The following is a 15,370-nucleotide window of genomic DNA, read 5'->3' as shown; positions in this document are numbered from 1 at the left end:
AGGGACCCCTTCCACTGGAGCAGCTTGCTCCAAGCCCCTGTGTCCAACCTGGCCTTGAGCACTGCCAGGGATGGGGCAGCCACAGCTTCTCTGGGCACCCTGTGCCAGCGCCTCAGCACCCTCACAGGGAAGAGCTTCTGCCTAAGAGCTCATCTCAGTCTCCCCTCGGGCAGGTTCAAGCCATTCCCCTTGGCCTGTCCCTACAGGCCCTTGTCCCAAGCCCCTCTCCAGGTTCCCTGCAGCCCCTTCAGGCACTGGAGCTGCTCTAAGCTCTCACCGGCCTCACAACAAGGGGCTGCTGCCTCAAACGGAATCCTGACGGGGAGCTGCCATGGCTGCTGGGGGATCCCATTCGGCTCTACCAAAAGCTCTGCTCTGGGTCTCGCTCCTCTCTCCCGCTGCCCCCAAACCCCAGCCTGGTGCTGCCCGGCCCCACACGGGCCCGCTGCGGATGGGCACCGAGACCCCTGCGGTGGGGCCGCGGGTCCAGCACCGAGCCCCACCTCCCCTCAGAGCGCCCCAGAGTCGCCTCCCAGGTGCCCTAGCGCAGCCTTCATGAATATGCAAATCACCCCGTCCTCGCAGCTGTGATTGGCTGGGGCCGTTCAAACCAGGCCACGCCCCCCCTGCCGGGGCGCGGCCGTTAATTCGGGGGCGGGAAAGGAGGCGCGGCAGCGCGGGCACGCGTATGCGCAACTGCAGCGCACGCGCGTGACACCGACGCGTCCTCCTGTTGCCGTAGCAACAACTCCCTCCTCCTTTGCTGCTGTTACCCAATCAGAGACTCTTCAGGCCTCTTGGCCCAATGGAGCGTCAAGATATTAATAGAGGGGCGGGGCTTAAGAGATCGCTTTGCCCAATCAGAGGGCGGGGTTGGATGAGGTGTGCTCCCGTCAGCCGCTTGCCCGCAGCGGGATATGCTCCGGTCGTCGCCTCCGCCGCCCGTCCCTGCCGGTGCCTCCGCCTCGTGCGGGTGCACCCCGGCCCGGCGGGGTGCGGGCTCCCCTCGTTGTGTGTCTGTGGTTGGGGGGGAGATGGCGGCTCCTGCCGAGCCCCGTGTGCTGAGCGCAGGGAGAAGCCTTGGTGGGTCCGGCAGGTTGGTGCGGTCTGCTCCCGGCACAGCACGGGCCGTTCCTGCTGTCCCTTGGATGGGGAAAGCCGAAGGAATTGTGGTGGAGCTGGTGCCCGAATGCCTAAAAGAGACGTGTCCTCGTGCAGGGGCCGCGGCGTCGCTTCAGCTCTCGCTTGAGTTGTTTGAAATCAGAAGGTTTGGTGGCCACACGTGGGCTGCCCGGCCTGGGGTTCCTCCGCTGATGCAGTGTATGCAACCGGCCCTTAGCCAGAGCACTGCTTTGCTGGCCCTGGAGCGTGTCCCCTTGTTGTTGTAACACTTGCTCTTTGCGAGTGTGTGCTAGCCCTCATGTTTAATCTCTGTGAAGCAGTAGCTTGTGATCATCAGACGTATTTCATAGTGAGTGGAGTTAGGCAAGAAGTCAAAACTTAATGTGCCTGTGAGCTCTTGCCAGTGTTTCCTGGATTCGTGCCTTGAGAGAGGAACGCGAAGCAAAGCTCAAGTGGCTCCAATCCAAATAAAGCATTATTCAGAGCTGCGCTCCAGGAATCGTTGTTTTCCACCACTCAGAGCTATCAATGGATCTGTTTGTTCTCGCAGTTATTTCTAGCTGCTGTGAAGCTTCTGAAACAGTAAGCACTCCTGGGTTTATGTGGTGGTCTGTTGTGACTAATTGTCCAGATTATCATCTACAGCCGGCAGTTTGTAAATAATCCATCCAGGGAGCAATTGATGGCCAAGGCCTAATGGAATGGCGATTCCACGTCTCCCTCTGAGCCCAAATGGAGACTTGGAAATTACAACGCTTCCTTCTCTTAAACTGCTGTTGCTCTGCAATGCAGTACATGGAGCTGTGAGCTTCTGAGGAGCACGAGACAGGAGTGAACAGAGTGAGTACAGCATCAATGAATCGGTTAGTGGCAATGGGAAATAATCAAGTGCTTATGAGTGGGCTGTATGGGTGTGATGATCCCTTTAGTGTTCTTTTGGAATCAAATAGGAACAAGCAAATATTTATTTATGGCCATTTTAGTTTTCTCCCTGGACTTCTTTCCCTGGAAAATCAGACACTTTCCTGGAAGCAGTGAGACCTATAGGAAGTATTTGCTGACTAGAAACAGAAGCAGAGTGGTAAAGCTCTTCCTGAAAGAATCCATCTTCTTTCTTGGTGTCTTCCTGCAGACTGAGCCCTTCTTTTAAAGCCTGACTTTCTTCTTGGCACGATTATTTTTTGCCTGTTAGATTCAAATTCTATGATTTGCATGCCCAAAGGGGCCAACTTGCAGCATCTTAAAAGCCTCTTCTGAATTCTAGGCAAAGATTAATCTTCTGGGCTAGAGGAAAGCAAATAGTTTTCTCTGGTTGAAGTTAGTGCTGGAAAAGAAATCAGAGGAAAAAAAGCAGTTATCATTTAAAGCTTTTCTAAGTGCAGAGGACTGAAGGAAATTAATCTTATAATATTCTTACAATATTCCGTTTGCTGTTAAACTATTGTAGTGCCCCTCTGTGCCATTTCCCTCCTTGTCGTTAAGACAGTTTGTAGCCCAGTAACTGATCAAGGAAACACAAGACTTGTCTCTGTAAACTGGCCTCTGCCTGTCAGGGCACAGACATCTTCACCACCCAAGCTGAGAAGGACATGAAGCCTGGGCAGGATGTGATCTGCCAGCTCTACATCTCAAGGGTAATCCCCCCATTCCTCGTTTCAAGATCGCTGCTTTGTCACTGAGCTGGTGCTTTAATATCCAGTTTAGCCTTGCCCTGATGTGGTCACTCAGCCAGAAATAGCATTCACTGGTCATTTGCTTCAGATTCATCGCTGTCAAAAGAATTCATTGCTGACAAAAGAAAAATGCCTACTTTACATGTTATTCTGTAAACTCGTGTTCAGAAATGACTTGTAATATTTTGAGACAGGATCACCTTGACAAGAATTCAGGGCATTCAGGATGAATGAATGGAAGAAGGAAAACTTTATCCCTCATCAGTGAATAAGCACTTAAAAGATACTCATTTTTCATGAGTCCCATTAAGCCTTATTGTCCTGTTCCAAACAAGAGTCTCGCCAAAGTGGTTTTGATTGACACTTTTAAGTAACATCCCTAATGAAGTCTAATATAAAAACTTCAATAAGCTTCCAGTTGCTTGGATTTCCAATAATTTGAGGAGTAAATCCATGATTTACTTTGGTTTATTGTTGACCTTTGGACACACTGCATTTTACGGGCTAAATTTGTTTGACTTTGCATTTGACCTCATTGTTATTTTTTAGGGAATGTTCCTAGGAAAGAATGAAAGTCTATGAATGACTGAAAAAACAGAAGAGGTGGAAGGGATGACGCTTGGAGCCTCTGGCTTGAAGAAAAGAAAGGTAGGAAATGAGGTCCTCTTCAGTGGGATATTGGGCGAACTGGCCCACAGGCTCCTTTTCTGTTGTTAATGTTTCATTTCTTCAAACATTTACACTTGAAGTGAACTTCAAACACTCACTGAGCTGTACAGAGACCAGCTACGGCCTTAAATGAAGTGGAGAACCTGTCACTACTTGGTGTAGTGCAGACCCAAGCTCTTGTTTGATCAGTGTTAGGGATACACACCCCAGAAAGAGACATTTACAGTATCTTTCCCAGCTCAGCACCAGATAAAACTGTGGCAGAAGTAGATCTGGCATAGAAAGGAGTTCAGCAGGGACTTTGGCTAGGCTTGTCACCTTTGCAATAGCTATTAATGAGTTGCCAGTGTTGTTCATGTGTTTCAAGCAAGTTTAGAAGCAGATTGGCTTCATATTCTCTTTCCCAGCCTTTTATTCTTGGTAGACCTAAGTTTGATCTGGGGATTTATGTGCTGGTGACATCCTGCGACCCTCTAAGGATGTTTGTCTATAATGAGGGCCTTCCACATTTTGCTACTTCAGCATCCTCTGACCTTTTGCACAATAGCTTGGTAAGTAAACAAGCCTATTAGCAGAAGTTAATGACAGTTCAATACACAGCAACCAGAAATAGAGAGAAATCCTAATGGTTCCACTGTCCAAAGCATCTTTCTCTCGAGAATCCCTAAGCACTTCATAAATACCAGTCATTCATCTTTGTAGTATCTGAGTGCCATAAATACAATTATGCGTGAAATATTTGAGCAGATTCTCTAGTAGAATGCACCATGTGTTATATTATCCAGATCAGTGCTGCATACAAGTTTTGGCACAGTTAGTACTTCTATAAATACATACCTAATTAACTTTATGTACTAGTCTGGTAGTATTTTTTGTGAAGCATTATTGTGGCAAAAAGATTGTTATAAGGAAGAGAAATCTTGGAAGGGGAAAAGGCCTAAGTGCGAAGATATTTTGGTTTACTTCTCTCTGAAAAGAAGTGGTGGTTTAGCTGGTGGTTGGCAAAGGTTCTGGTATGCAGTTCTGAATCATTTCAACACAGAATTAGCTCTCCTGATAAGTGGTTGTAGAATGGGGCCTGACTGGGAAAGAGGGTTATCTTCCATTGAAACTGCTGATTTCTCAGAAGTGATGGAATTGGAATGCTGATGAGATTGCAGTGAAGTGAAATTGAAACTGTTGAGCCTCATTTATTGGGTTCTTTAAAGTAATGGGATCAGTATAGGGCTGATCATATTTAGTGCCATTAAATCTTCTGTGCTTAATTAAGATGCTTTGTACATTAGGCAGTGTGACCAGGATCATGTAGAGAAGAAGGGAGGAGGCTAATACTTTTCTAACCCTGCATCTTGTTCATTCATTTACAGGGTAATGTATGCATGCATCTGACAAATTATTCCATTAACAAGAACAGAGTTAATTCTGCCAGAGAAAAAGACATTGGAAGTAAGAGGTAAAAGGAGAGAACATTTCTGAGCTACTCCCAGAGGGGGTAGTATTTACCTTTTCTTGTACATCTTCATAGGCTCAATGTATTTCAGAGCATTTCTTTGTGTTTCCCCAGAGAACTGCCTGTCTTGTTGTTGAATAAATCAGCAGAAGAAACTCGGATGAGAAACAGAGCTGGACACCAAAACTGGGAAGGAAACTCCACAGAGGGAAGTTTGTGTTCCAGCTCAGCAGCACGCATTTCAGTTTTTGTTTTGAGATTAAATGCTTGCCTGCTCTTCCTAAGGACACTGATTGGTCTAACAAGATGTTACCACTCTTCAAACTTTGCATGTAATCTTAGCTCACATGCTGTAACCCTACGTCCTCACTGTATTTGTTGTCTTTGTCAGCTGTGATAGGCAGTTTTACAGTAGTTTACTTAGACACATATTTTCCCATGGCAAGCATTTCTCTTGCAGTATTCCTTCTATCTTATTTTCTTGTAAATAAACGAGCTGTAGCGCTGTGATTGTGCAAGGCAACAACTCTTATGAGATGATCCGTGAGCCAAGTGCAGGAACAGGCTGCCCAGGGCAGAGGTGGAGTCACCATCCCTGAAGGGCTTGGGGACATGGGTTAGTGGTGGCCTTGGCAGTGCTAGGTTAATAATTGGACTTGATCTTAAAAGGCTTTTTCAACCTAAGCAATTCTATGTTTCTATATGTTTTTTTCTTTACACTTTGCTTCCTAAATCCTTTCTCATGCTAGGAAATGAGATTGCTCTAATGCAGTAATTGAGCAATAGGAGTTTCCAGGCATGAACACAGTTATAATGATATAAAGAAGCTGTAGGCAGATTGGCCTGTTGCAATATTAGGGTGGAAATACACCAGTTCAGTTAGATTTGTTATCAAAGGCTCCAGTATTCCTCCCTTTCCAGGACACCCTGAACCAGCTGTGAGCAGAGATGTGGCTGTGATACCAGCCAGATGTGGCTGCTTATAGCAGATGTTGTTATCAAACTGGGGATAACAGCACATGCTATTATGAAACATAACAATCACATCTGCTCCCCCATTACACCAGGGTAGTGCTCACTTTGAAATATGCAGGTTTGATATTATCCTGAATCACAAATCCAAGCCCCAGTTGCTTGAGGACCCTGATAAATCTCTCCTCGATCCTGCAGCATGGTCATGGATAAACTGGTCTGTTGAGGGGGTTTTTCAGCCTGCGGATTGCTGTCATCAGGCTCTTTTTTAACCACCACTTTTGTGTTCTGGCTCTCGACAGGGTTCCCGGAGCTAGGCGGCTGGTGGGTGGCCGGCAGAGGGGGACAGACTACACCGAATCGGTGAGAAACGGTGATTGTGCTGCCGGACACGGGCGGGGAGCGCTGCCTGCAGGAGTCCTCGCTTTGGCAGCCACCTCGTTCCAGTTCCGTGCACACAGACGCATTTTGGAGTTATCCATCACCCTCGGTGGGAGTTACTTGGTAGCGGAAGGGGCAGACTGTGTTTCTCAGAGCGCAGCGAGTTAATACCAGTTCCTCCTCTACTACTCCCAGCACATACAAGCTTTGTATCAATTCTGCATTCAACTTGAGGCTGTAATTTCAACCTGTGTTACTTGTTTCCCTCTTTGCAGTATATACAAAAAGTACTGGCACCACTCTAACAAGAACAAGCAGAGAAAAAGACCATTTTTCCAGCTTAAGTGACTTGTTTTTGACACAAATCATGTTAAAACCAGAAGGAAAACTCAGGATTTCCTGTGTTACCTCCGACCTTAGATGCTGGGATCAAACCTAGTGCATCCCCTGACCTTGCTTCACACATCTCTGTAAGGTTTATTTAACTTCCTAATACACCATCCAGACTGTGTTCAATACATGCAGTTGTGTAGCAATTCAGTTTATATGCCCTTTGAGGCAGGTAAGTGAGGGATCTTTGAGGAAGGTCTCTCTCAGTTGTTTCTTAGCAGCCTTAGTAACAAAGGCAGCGGGGCCAGACACAGAGCCCCATTAGTGGGCTCTGCTTTCTGCAAAAGATTCCATGCAAAGGGATAAATTGGGCTCACAGTTCCTCCTGTAGCATTTCCTGGAGCCCTACAATGCAAACACAGTTCAACTCTCAGCAAGTTTGGGTGCTTGAAATTACCCAAGAGATCATGCAGTATGTGGTCATCACCCTGCAACAGATCAGAGAGTCAAATTAGCAAGTAGAAAGCACTCAAGGGACTAGATTCACAGTATTTTTCCTGTTTTTTCAATTCCAGCCCTCTAAAAACTTGTTCTCCTTATGAAAATATTAAATAGCTTATGGCAGCAGCATCCTAGTTACTTGATGCAAAGAAACACAATGCGTCTTAAGTTATAAACACTGGAAGATACAAATAAATGTGAAGACAAAAGAGGATGAACTAGGTGGTAATATCTGTCTGTCCAAGACCTCTCACCTTCCAGAAGTATTCTACAAATAGTAGCTGCTAACCAGCCAGGAGCAAGTCACACTCAGTGAAAAATGGGGCCTTTCAGTGGGCCCCATCACTTGAGAGATTTGACTTCCCCCTGTACTAAGGAGAGATGTGAGTTAGTCACCAGGTGATTTTTTTTCTTCCTCTGACTCAGCATTTTATCCTCAATATCGCATTTATAGATGTAAAGGCAAAACATTGAAAGAGCAAGAGTCCTAATTTGAATTTTAAAGTGATTTAGGAATGAAGGATTGAGCACTGCAAAGAGGGGGATCGATTGGCTTTGTGTGCTAGATGATTAATCAGCAATATTCAGCTTATGATAACTGTCTCAGAAATGATACATTGACTTGATAGAAGGGAAAACCTTGACAAGGAAGGTCCTAGCTTATGCTTTGGACATCATGTTGTTACTGGAGACAATCCAGGATAAATCTACTGCCAAGCAGATGATTTTCAGAATCTGTTTGCCAAGTTGTTCTGCAGTCCCAAGCACAGGTTTAACAGCATCTGTGGGAGGAGCATCACAGGCTTGTGGAGAAGGGTGGACTTTCTTCCATTGGAAGGTTTCAGTGTGCTTCCAAAGCAGGTATCTGTTCTGCTACCTTACAGTGGGCAAAAGTTCTCTGTACTGAACCTCAGCTGACCAGCTGAGTGCTGGCACTGCATCTTGAACATTTTCTCTTCACAAGGCAAGATATATGTAAAACAAACCTGTACATTTATGACTCTCCATAAGACTGTAAAGAGCAGAAATAGAAATCTATAACTGTGGTATAGCAAAGTCTTGCTTCTCAGGCTCTTGAAGAGTAAAGGACTGAAAGGAAGAGGCTGAAAAGAGGAACACCAACTGTGATCTTGTAAGTCTGGGGGCTTGGCAGAGCTCCTTGTTTATATCGCTCCATTGAGAGTCATTAATTTTGCACTTAACCCTGTTAAAAGAACTCTCAGCTATGCACAGATATGCCCTTCCTTGGCCTAGTTTTCATCTGATTAGAGGCAAAAAGACTCTATGTGTCTGACAAGTTGCTTCATTGAATTAGGTGGTTTCTTTTTCAAGCTCCATTTCAAAAAATGTACATTTATATACCATATGTTAACAAAATTGTAGTTAAGGAGTCACTGTCCCTCTCCAGTAGGGACTCAGAGCATCTACCTCAAAAACTGCAGTATCTGAGGCTGTTGCTTCAGGTTTTCTCTCCCAGCAATAGTACAAAGACAGTTCAGTTCCTCATTCTGCCTGATCTTTATCCTTGTGTCCAGACCTTACCAGTGTTAACTGTGCTGGTTCAGTGTTCAGCAGTCATAGTTTGGACTTCACCTATGGAATTACATTAGGAAAGTGCTGCTGTTTTGTTATTTTCAACAAAAGCACTTTCCAGATGTGCTACAGCCACTACTCTATCAGTGAAGGGCAGAGGGGGCAGTCACTGCAGGAAGATGGGCAACTGAGGAAGGGAAGAAAAGCTCTGCCCCAGCACAACAGCAACATGAAACAAATTAGAAGGTAGCAAGTGTCTCACCCTCACCGAATTTAGCTCATTTTTAACAGTAGCCAGTTTTGTTACATACTAAGCTGATGCTCTTTGTTTCCCTGACCTCAGCATGTTGCACCAAGGATGAATTCAATCCATGCCATCAATCTGATTTTGAATCAGCTCCTGATATAAGCTATTTCCCCTTCTGAGACAGATGTGTCTGTGTTAAGGAAGGTACCCTCAATGCAGGACATCAATAAAACATTAATCTTTTCATAGATTTTAATAGAAGTTTTGGTAAAAACTAAGATACCTGCTCCAAGACTTTTCCTATTAAAAATACAGTACAGTGTACATCACTGGAAACTAACCTGACATGCAGTTAATCAGGCCGCAGTGAGAGAATGATTTGAGTCTGGGGAGGGATCAGGAATTGCCTCCTTGCTCTTTTCCCAGGGTCTGGGTTCTCAGTGCAGAGACTCGTTGCTGCGTGATAGCCACAGAGTGGAAGGCAGAGGGATCTCTGAGCTGAAAGGAGATCTGCTTGCAGATGGAGGGAGAAATTCCAGGTTTTCCACAGACCTAAATACTGGAAGAATAATTGAGGAGAAAGGAGAAGCACCCATGCAGCACAATAATGAAAGGCTGAGGGGCAGCAGTCAAGGCAAGTAGTACCTCTTTCTTATGTCCTTCATCCCTCATTTCTGGAACCAAACATACACAGAGAAATTAAGTGTGGCATGTTAGAAACACCGTACAAAACATCATTATGGACTGGGTGAGTATGGTTATAGCAGCAGTACTGTGGACAGGGGAACTGAGGCACCAAGCTTGTTGCTAGTCAGCACAGATGATAATCTGTGCCACTGGACTTCTCTGGAACTTCCTCTGTAACCCACAGACCAAGGAACAGAACCTTCTTCTCTCCAATATGGGGTAGATCATTTTGGCAGCTTGGTTTTGGCTCCTGCTCCAGCTGTTCACGGCACAGGCTTAGAACCAACATCAAAGCCAACCTTTAGGGCCTTCAGGTCTTACTGGCTCTTGGACAAAGCGTGAGACCCCATACCATCCCTTTTTACAGCCTTGTTCTGACCATCTCTGAGTGGACAGTGAACCTCCATGGTGCTGTCAGATATATTCAAGCCATCCATCACCTCTTGCCTTTTAATTCTGAAAAGTGAATTTCATTGAGCTATTATTTTTCTACATCATCTATTTCAATAGCAGAATTGCAATAAAAGAGAATCTATGTCTCCAAAAGGAAGCTGCTGAGCTGTACAGTTCTACATTGTCCTGTGGCAATGTGGAAAAGGAAAAGGATACAGAGCTAATGCTTTCCTTTTGGGGGTTTAATTGTGGTATAGTTTAGGTATTAAAATGGCTGGATTTGTACCTGTAGTCACGAAACAGCAAAGCAAAGCAGTAAGTTTCAGGTTTTGAAAGTTCTTCAATGCTCTGTGTGTGGCCCTAACCAGGGAGTTAGGACAGAATGGGTTATCCTTGGGAGCAGCTGCACTGGGAATGCACCTTTTATTTAACAGCTTAAATGGCAGTAGGTCAGTTCTGGCTTCTGCATCATTGCCAAATACTTAAAAATCTGTCCCAAACTATTAACAGAGGTTTAGTGCTTTGAAAGCCCCTAACACCTAATCCCACAGATTGTTAATCCTGCTGAAAAATCAGATTAATCCAACTAAATTGCCAAATGAAAATGAGACTCCTTTAAAAATCTGATCCAAAGTGACTACAGCAACAGCACCCTTTTATTTCAGTTGAGGAAAACCAACCAAGCTCCCACTGCCAAAAACCAATATAAGCCACTGTCCGCTTGGTCTGGCTGCAAAGCACATTTTCAATCAGTTTATGCTCTAACAAGCTGTATCAGTTTCATCTCAGTAGAGCTGGTGGTTATTGAACAGTGCTCAATGTTCTGGAGGGTGCCAGGCACATAATTGTTTTTACAACACTGTAAAATGAATCAGACTGAAATTAGTGTCATTCAGCAGAATCACTTTCCTTCCCTTTAAATTACTTAATCTGAGGGTTAATCAAAAAGAAAATGAAGGGTTGACACTGCCCTTCAGCTAAGGGCAAGTATAGGTTCAGCCATCCTCACTTCATTTGGCTGGGAAGAAATATTTTACAGTACCTGCACTTGTACCTGTGCCACTTCCCTGCTGCTCATCCAGGGGGAGAGCAGGACGGTGTGGGCTTCTCAAGCTTCCCACTTGGAAGTCAGATTGGCAAAAGAAGGAACCTGATGCCATTTTGTCATTTTAACTCCTGTGAAATGGGAGCTTGCTAAGAGAAACGACAGGAAAGCCAGGAAAAGGGTGTTTCTGTGGGGATGCTCTTCGCAAGAACAGGCTGGTGGCTTCATCTGTTATAAAACAGAGATGTTCTCACCCCTCCTCTGGTGCCACTTGAGCTGGGGAGGCATGAACAGCAAATACAGCCAAGATACACTATTGTGTAAGAATATCAAGCACCATCTCCTTGATTTCTCTGGTATAAATTGGCTCCTTGCTGGGATAACCCAAACCTCCTTTGTTCTGCCTCCTTGGAACTGTGGTATTTTGGAAGCAATTGCAGTAAATGTCTCTGCCTCGGAGGCTTTCAGGTCTCGCTCTCTGCGACTGTTGCTTTGTTCTGCTCAGTCACTGTAGCAGGTTTATTATTTTTCACTCTGTCGTATTTTGTATGCACGCAGGTTCCAGTGGCATTTATTAGTAGTATGTTTTCAGAACAACGTCTGGCTGATGAGTTGTATCAATAACAGCTGGGCAAAGTAAGATGATCACGAGCTATAATTATTATATACAGCAATACTGTCAGCTAAAGGCTCTGAGGAATGATGGAGGTGTGAGGATATCTGTACTTTCAATAGTGCATAATCCCTTTGCAACAATACAATTATGCAAAATGAGATTAAAGGGTTTATCTGCACGTGGAAATTGCATCGGTTTCTGTTCAGATTGCTTTTTAGCTGATGTAGATGATATCTGTCCTCTGATAGCTCCATCTGAAGAACTAGTGGTACAACAAGCCTCAGCTTCCATATTTCCTGCTTTCCCAGAAGAAATGGTGCATTGGAGGTGTTTGGGTCCTTTTGGGTTATGATCCAAGAGCCCCTTTCTTGGAGAACAGTTCTGCCCAAGCTAAGCTGATGACTTTACTCCTCCTCTACCCCACATCAGCTTTATTGTAGCCACAAGCTTGCAGTCCAGCACAAGCGCTGTGGGCAACCTGCCGCAGGATAAGCGCAGGGCTCCCGGGATATATCCCCATGTAGCCAATGGAAATGTGAGATCCCAGCTTCACTACAAGTAACAACAGGAGCAAAACCAGAATAACAGAGGCTTAACTCAGGTCAGGAGCCAAAAGACATGCTCAGCATCTCCCCGCGGCCTGTAATTCCAGCTACCGGCCAGTGTAGGAAGGTGCAAGTCTCTGCTGGAGTGCATGGGGGAGCTGTGCTGCTCCCAAGGCACATCCCCTCTGTTGGGAACATGTGATTGGGATCTAATTAGTTCCAGTGCATAAGGGGTGGTTTCTTTCATTACAACATATATCTGAAGATTTATATTCCAGCAGAGACAGGGAGGGACGTAGCTTGTGGAGTGCTCTGACTCCTTCCTGCTCAAATTGTTCTAGATTCCCTTCCATGCAGCAGAGCCTAAAGAGGTCTAAAATCCCTGGGTTGTTATCCCCAGGAAGTGTAGGGATCAGGGGGATCCAATGCAGTTTTCTTACAACATCCATGATAAACCCCCTCTACCTTTAGAGAAGATCCCAGCCCTTTTGGTCTGTGGAAAATGTCTTCTCTACGAGCAGTGTAAAAGGGGAAGCTCAAGGGAAGGGATGCTTACAGCCATGAGAAAACAATGGTTACTTCTTAATCTCTTAAGCAACAACAATAGTTTCTGACACGTGTTGAGTAATGAATGGAAAATATGAAGCCACTGATGGCAATGGCACACCCCCTGCTTCTAACCACTGGGGCTTGGGCACAGAAATAAAGGATCCCATTGAGTCACCTGGGTGGTAACATCGCTCACAGCCACCAAGGACCAGCCAGCAGCATTTATTGGTCCTGGCATTCATCAAACCAATCTGGCACTGCCTGATGTCTTACAGAACGTGACAAGTCAGCGGGAGAAGTTGTACATAACGACAGTGGAAAGGCAACATAAACTATGAAGCATCTGTCAGACGGGTGCTCGGGAAGTGCTGCGATGTGATGTACAGGCTGTGCAAGGAGGGAGAGCCCAGAGCTGCCTCTCCACGTGAATGTGGGTACAGGTAATGAAAAGTCAAGATTATCTTGGGAATGGGAAGAGAATGAGTGGACAGGTACAGGCTCCTGCTGTGTGGGTGTGCACGTGTGTGCACACGTCTGCCTCTTGTGCTACCAGCAAGCTGGTCTGGACGGTGTGGAAAGCATGTTTGTCAAAGGGAATGACTAAAAGTGCTTCTTGAAGGACTTTCTAGTGCAGCAGTGAGTACCCCCGCCACTGTGAAGCTTTTTTCCCCTTTGGAAATGTGAGTTATTCCTCAACTACATTGATCAGCAGCGAGGAATCGTGATCTGTAGAGAACTGCAGACAGCACATAGGTACCTCGACTGAAGAGACAGGAGAAGTGTTTCCGGGTAAGAGCAATGTTAGTGGGAATAACTTGGATAACTTAGGTGCAGAGAGAAGGAAATGGTAGAAACGATGTCTAGTTTGCATAAGACTTTCCTAACACCATGACCATTTTATTTTGTAATTGATGTTTGTGCTGCCATTAATTTTTTACATCCTGATTGATATTTAAGAAGGAAAATTAATTCTCCCTGAGGGAGGACAAGAAGCTCTAGAGATTGCCTGGAAATTAGGATGTGAAAAGGTATAAATCGGGCTGGGAAAAGGTTGCTGAAAGAGGCAATATTCCATTTCTGTGAATGCTTTGTCAGGATAGGAATGATTCAAAGGGGAAAGATTGGAGTTTTTCCAAGCGGCAGCGAGGATCTGACCCCTGGTTGACGGAAAGAAGAAAAAGAGAAGAAAATGAAACCAAAGTAACCCACGATTCAGCCGTGGAGGTGGCCCCGGCCAAGCCGTTCCCAAACCAACCTCGTGTTAATGGCTGCATGGGCACCTTCTGGGGCACCCTGAGGACACGGTCAGCTTGGGCTCATCTTCAGTAACCCGGATAATTCATGTAGAACAAAGCAGTTGCCTTCGGGGGTGGGAGCTCGACCCCTTTGTCCCCCACCGAGGAGAGAGGTGGCAGCCCCTGCTGCGCACCCCCAAAGCCTGGGGGAGGAAAAACCATCCCGGGACAGCTGAAAACCGAGGGACCACTGGAATATTACGGAGAGGAAAGAAGAGAAAACCTCCTTTCCCCCCCCCCCAACCCTGCCTTGTGAATTGGGTAATTTGCTAAAAAAGAAACATTAAGTTTTCAAAAAGTCTCAACCAATTTTAGGATTACTTCTCCGTCCACGGCGTTATTTCAGCACTCACGTTTTGCGTCCTGCTTCTTTGGGCTTGCTCGTCCTAATAAACTAAGGAGCAGAAAGAAGCTTTTCCCGTTTGCCGTCTGAACCACAACAGGGCAATGTGTATTTGGGACCTGGGTAAAACGTGGGGCTGCCCCGGCTGCGCCTCTCCACATGCTCCTGTGTATCTCTGTATTCGTATGCGGGTGCAGGAATGGGATAAAAAGATCGCTGGGGGGATGTTTTGTTACTGAGTAGTATTATACATAGAATGCATTCATATTATAATATGTATAATCCAATAATAGCACGATACTTATCAATACAGTTGTTACTGTATCAGTATTAACGATACTACATTATTTATGTTCATATTTATTCAGACACTTCTTAATATAACATTGATAAATGCACTTCAGATACTTAAACCTTTCAGGGAAGCTCTCAAATGGGTATCTGGTCTTGAGTACAATTGGGTCTTCATTAATATAATTACGTATCACATATTAATTATTATGGACGAGGGGTGTAATTACTGTATCTCTGTGTGCCGTGGGGTCCCCTGCGGGAAGCGCCGTGTCCCGAGCACCGGGAAAACCAGCAAGTACCGGGCGAGGATTCCTTGGAGGGGAACGGCTCAAGGCCGGGATGAGCTGATCCAGCACCGAGTTAAGAAGGGGTTTGGTGCAAAAGAAGTTAAAATAAAAGCCTACAAAGACCTGGCCGCGGCACCAGCTCCGCGGCTTTGCGGCGCAGCTCGCCTGGACCGCAGCGGTGAGCAGAAAATACAAGGAATTCCCTAGGTTTTTAGGGAAAACGACTGGAAAAGGCTCAGGGCTGGTGTCGGCAGGAGCTGAGTCCGCAGGGTCCTGACCACACGTGTAGGCAGGGACAGATTCACTGTCCTTTAACTGCCGCCAACTTCGCCGCTGTGCTTCCTTCCCTCCTAACGCGCTTCTCGGCATCGCCACCCCGAGCCGAGCTCTGGTCCGGCTTCCCCGGGTGTAAGCGGCCCCAAGTGCCCGAGAACCCTC

The 15,370-nt window shown here is 45.8% G+C and overlaps 1 long non-coding RNA gene across 10 annotated transcripts; it reads left to right on the top strand.

Moving 5' to 3' along the window:
* The first annotated feature begins 877 nt into the window (after positions 1-877).
* Positions 878-14,876, top strand: LOC136024104 (uncharacterized). Of its 10 annotated transcripts, none has more exons than XR_010616747.1 (7): positions 878-1,962; positions 2,676-2,756; positions 3,345-3,443; positions 4,832-4,917; positions 5,029-8,230; positions 9,305-9,512; positions 12,989-14,876. It is a non-coding gene; the product is annotated as an uncharacterized LOC136024104 (long non-coding RNA). The 10 variants fall into 10 exon arrangements; XR_010616746.1 differs by having other exon boundaries at positions 2,609-2,756; XR_010616745.1 differs by having other exon boundaries at positions 2,605-2,756.
* The last annotated feature ends 494 nt before the right edge of the window (positions 14,877-15,370 follow it).

The sequence above is a fragment of the Lathamus discolor genome, chromosome 20 (genome assembly GCF_037157495.1).
Source record: "Lathamus discolor isolate bLatDis1 chromosome 20, bLatDis1.hap1, whole genome shotgun sequence".
In the NCBI taxonomy this organism is placed as follows: Eukaryota; Metazoa; Chordata; class Aves; order Psittaciformes; family Psittacidae; genus Lathamus; species Lathamus discolor.
Note: the sequence above shows the minus strand (reverse complement) of the source record. Positions and strands in the feature narration are given on the sequence as shown.